This window comes from Schistocerca nitens, chromosome 7, assembly GCF_023898315.1.
Source record: "Schistocerca nitens isolate TAMUIC-IGC-003100 chromosome 7, iqSchNite1.1, whole genome shotgun sequence".
Taxonomy (NCBI): Eukaryota; Metazoa; Arthropoda; class Insecta; order Orthoptera; family Acrididae; genus Schistocerca; species Schistocerca nitens.
The window spans coordinates 309,941,325-309,946,324 of record NC_064620.1 but is presented as its reverse complement, the minus strand read 5'-3'; the positions used below and the strand labels follow the sequence as shown (position 1 = coordinate 309,946,324).

The 5,000-nt window shown below is 53.7% G+C and overlaps 1 non-coding gene across 1 annotated transcript in view; it reads left to right on the top strand.

The window, feature by feature from the left end:
* Positions 1 to 3,345: 3,345 nt before the first annotated feature.
* Positions 3,346 to 5,000, top strand: part of LOC126197348 (small subunit ribosomal RNA) — a 1,909-nt gene continuing 254 nt past the window's right edge. Inside the window, exon 1 of the ribosomal RNA XR_007539715.1 lies at positions 3,346 to 5,000. This exon is cut by the window's right edge and continues 254 nt beyond it. This is a non-coding gene — a ribosomal RNA (small subunit ribosomal RNA).

Sequence of the window (5,000 nt, the reverse complement as noted above, 5' to 3'; positions counted from 1 at the left end):
TAGAACACCACGAGACTGCAACCAGATTAAACTGATACATGGAGCTGATAACTAATAGATGCAGAGCCATCGGAATATAGATGACATACGACATACAACTGTCCCTATACATGCTGACAGTCTGTGCACACAATGTGAACTACACGTCACCCAGACACCCTATCACACACTACTCTCTGGCTGTAACAGACACAATATCTAAGCACCACCATGGAACAACATCCAGTGCATCCTCTCCGCCACATTACACCATTCACACTATGATAACAAAACCAGGAGGTCCACCCCAAAAACAGAATATCTCACACTTCCAACAACCATCATTACGCAGATAAGCCACAAACACCCACACATGTGCTACACAGGGGTGCAGCCAACACCACCACACTGGCGTGTCTCACAGCATATAAGCAATGGCAGAAATGAAAGACACAGGTCTGCCACTCCCTTGCCACACCCACAGAACCGGCGCACCACCTCCCCTGAGCCAAAGGTGCATCCTGACGTGACACATCTCAGGGTGCCTCAGGCGTCCACTTACCATCATCACTATGAACGAACCTCGTCCCCTCCCCCCTCATACACCATCCCTTAACCTAACCTATGTTGCACCTTAACCTAACCTATGTTGCGCCTTAACCTAACCTATGTTGCGCCTTAACCTAACCTATGTTGCGCCTTAACCTAACCTATGTTGCGCCTTAACCTAACCTATGTTGCGCCTTAACCTAACCTATGTTGCGCCTTAACCTAACCTATGTTGCGCCTTAACCTAACCTATGTTGCGCCTTAACCTAACCTATGTTGCGCCTTAACCTAACCTATGTTGCGCCTTAACCTAACCTATGTTGCGCCTTAACCTAACCTATGTTGCGCCTTAACCTAACCTATGTTGCGCCTTAACCTAACCTATGTTGCGCCTTAACCTAACCTATGTTGCGCCTTAACCTAACCTATGTTGCGCCTTAACCTAACCTATGTTGCGCCTTAACCTAACCTATGTTGCGCCTTAACCTAACCTATGTTGCGCCTTAACCTAACCTATGTTGCGCCTTAACCTAGCCTATGTTGCGCCTTAACCTAACCTATGTTGCGCCTTAACCTAGCCTATGTTGCGCCTTAACCTAGCCTATGTTGCGCCTTAACCTAACCTATGTTGCGCCTTAACCTAACCTATGTTGCGCCTTAACCTAACCTATGTTGCGCCTTAACCTAACCTATGTTGCGCCTTAACCTAACCTATGTTGCGCCTTAACCTAACCTATGTTGCGCCTTAACCTAACCTATGTTGCGCCTTAACCTAACCTATGTTGCGCCTTAACCTAACCTATGTTGCGCCTTAACCTAACCTATGTTGCGCCTTAACCTAACCTACGTTGCGCCTTAACCTAACCTACGTTGCGCCTTAACCTAACCTACGTTGCGCCTTAACCTAACCTACGTTGCGCCTTAACCTAACCTACGTTGCGCCTTAACCTAACCTATGTTGCGCCTTAACCTAACCTATGTTGCGCCTTAACCTAACCTACGTTGGGCCCTAACCTAACCTACGTTGGGCCCTAACCTAACCTACGTTGGGCCCTAACCTAACCTACGTTGGGCCCTAACCTAACCTACGTTGGGCCCTAACCTAACCTACGTTGGGCCCTAACCTAACCTACGTTGGGCCCTAACCTAACCTACGTTGGGCCCTAACCTAACCTACGTTGGGCCCTAACCTAACCTACGTTGGGCCCTAACCTAACCTACGTTGGGCCCTAACCTAACCTACGTTGGGCCCTAACCTAACCTACGTTGGGCCCTAACCTAACCTACGTTGGGCCCTAACCTAACCTACGTTGGGCCCTAACCTAACCTACGTTGGGCCCTAACCTAACCTACGTTGGGCCCTAACCTAACCTACGTTGGGCCCTAACCTAACCTACGTTGGGCCCTAACCTAACCCACGTTGCGCCCTAACCTGACCTGTAATTGTTATATGAATTGAAACATTCATGTAGCGTTGCCTAATCGCAACCCTCTCAACATAGGTCAGTGCTCGCACTCTCTGGTGTCCTGCGTATTGATTCATGTTACGGTGCGTACCATCACAACATCTAGCGAGTGTTGCGTACGTTCCACATGGTCCCGCTATCCACTGTAAGGTGTACTGCTGTAAGACGTATATCGCCCCCCTGTCGCCTCTAGTTCGTCAGGCGGGAGTTTGCGTGTTCAATGAGCTTCGCAGCTGTGCAATGGCATTCGCATACGTACGCGGGCCACCTTCCACGTGTTCTCTCGTGCATACGTCGCAGCATGTATGTGGGCTGATGTGGCGTGTCGTGACGCATATCATCCAGGCATGCAAGACCCACTGAATTTGCAAATGTAGATGGACGTCTACGTTTGCTGCCCAAGTTACGCAAATGAACCGGAAATCCGTTGTTGCGCGGTTGTTTACGCTGGAGGTGAATCATTGATTGCGAAAATCGGTACAGGTATTAACTGGTTGCTTCAGCGACACCCGTCATACCCACGAACGTGAGTGGGCATGTGGGTATGAAGCGATACGCGGCGGTGGCTGGGTGGGACCGTCCCCGGCCGGTGAGGGGGGAGCGCCCGGCGTGCTGGCCGCGCGCTGCGTGGGCGCACGCGCTACAGCCGGCTGGTGGGGGCGCCCAGTGGCAGGCGCGCCGGCCGACGGACGCGGCAGGCGGCGCAGCTGCGCGCCGGCGCACCCAGCGCGCGGCGCCGTGCGGCCAAAGTGGGTCCTCGCGGGCCCGGTGCGAAGCGCGGTGGACATCTGCAGTGTGCTGGTCCGATTGAGGACTGTGTGCGTTGAGGATGCGCCGCCGCCCGGCACTCGGCGCCGCGACGCCGTCTGCTGCTCGGTCGCCCCCGCGGTTCTCGCAGGTGGTTTGTATCGCAGCTGTGCGGATGTGTTGGCGCGTGCGCTGTGCTGGGAGAGTTCGCTTTGGCACCCAAGTGGGGCTCTGCCCCTCTGTGGCGCTGGCGTTGGAGCTGCCCGGCCACTGTTTGTGGCCGCGTGTTGTCTCCCGCCGGCAACACCACGACAGCACGCTCCCGGGCCTCTGTCGGCAGCGGCAAGCTCAGTTGGGAGCACGGGTGGTCGCACTGAAAGCGTCTACTCGCCTATCTCCGGGCGATTGCGCCTCTCTCGAACCCGACCAAGTACTTAGGACGGCGCTGCGCGCCGCCGGGACCTGAGAGGGTTTCGAGGTGTATCGTGCAGGGGAGCCCAGCCTCCTCCTGTTTGCGGAATAATTGAGCGGACGCTTGCGTGTTCGCGCGGGCCTCCGGGACACACTCCCGGGCGGCCGGCTGCTCAGCTCTAGTTGACGCAGCTCCCTGGTTGATCCTGCCAGTAGTCATATGCTTGTCTCAAAGATTAAGCCATGCATGTCTCAGTACAAGCCGCATTAAGGTGAAACCGCGAATGGCTCATTAAATCAGTTATGGTTCCTTAGATCGTACCCACGTTACTTGGATAACTGTGGTAATTCTAGAGCTAATACATGCAAACAGAGTCCCGACCAGAGATGGAAGGGACGCTTTTATTAGATCAAAACCAATCGGTCGGCTCGTCCGGTCCGTTTGCCTTGGTGACTCTGAATAACTTTGGGCTGATCGCACGGTCCTCGTACCGGCGACGCATCTTTCAAATGTCTGCCTTATCAACTGTCGATGGTAGGTTCTGCGCCTACCATGGTTGTAACGGGTAACGGGGAATCAGGGTTCGATTCCGGAGAGGGAGCCTGAGAAACGGCTACCACATCCAAGGAAGGCAGCAGGCGCGCAAATTACCCACTCCCGGCACGGGGAGGTAGTGACGAAAAATAACGATACGGGACTCATCCGAGGCCCCGTAATCGGAATGAGTACACTTTAAATCCTTTAACGAGTATCTATTGGAGGGCAAGTCTGGTGCCAGCAGCCGCGGTAATTCCAGCTCCAATAGCGTATATTAAAGTTGTTGCGGTTAAAAAGCTCGTAGTTGGATTTGTGTCCCACGCTGTTGGTTCACCGCCCGTCGGTGTTTAACTGGCATGTATCGTGGGACGTCCTGCCGGTGGGGCGAGCCGAAGGCGTGCGGCCGCCTCGTGCGTGCTCGTGCGTCCCGAGGCGGACCCCGTTGAAATCCTACCAGGGTGCTCTTTATTGAGTGTCTCGGTGGGCCGGCACGTTTACTTTGAACAAATTAGAGTGCTTAAAGCAGGCAAGCCCGCCTGAATACTGTGTGCATGGAATAATGGAATAGGACCTCGGTTCTATTTTGTTGGTTTTCGGAACCCGAGGTAATGATTAATAGGGACAGGCGGGGGCATTCGTATTGCGACGTTAGAGGTGAAATTCTTGGATCGTCGCAAGACGAACAGAAGCGAAAGCATTTGCCAAGTATGTTTTCATTAATCAAGAACGAAAGTTAGAGGTTCGAAGGCGATCAGATACCGCCCTAGTTCTAACCATAAACGATGCCAGCCAGCGATCCGCCGCAGTTCCTCCGATGACTCGGCGGGCAGCCTCCGGGAAACCAAAGCTTTTGGGTTCCGGGGGAAGTATGGTTGCAAAGCTGAAACTTAAAGGAATTGACGGAAGGGCACCACCAGGAGTGGAGCCTGCGGCTTAATTTGACTCAACACGGGAAACCTCACCAGGCCCGGACACCGGAAGGATTGACAGATTGATAGCTCTTTCTTGATTCGGTGGGTGGTGGTGCATGGCCGTTCTTAGTTGGTGGAGCGATTTGTCTGGTTAATTCCGATAACGAACGAGACTCTAGCCCGCTAACTAGTCGCGTGACATCCTTCGTGCTGTCAGCGATTACTTTTCTTCTTAGAGGGACAGGCGGCTTCTAGCCGCACGAGATTGAGCAATAACAGGTCTGTGATGCCCTTAGATGTTCTGGGCCGCACGCGCGCTACACTGAAGGAATCAGCGTGTCTTCCTAGGCCGAAAGGTCGGGGTAACCCGCTGAACCTCCTTCGTGCTAGGGATTGGGG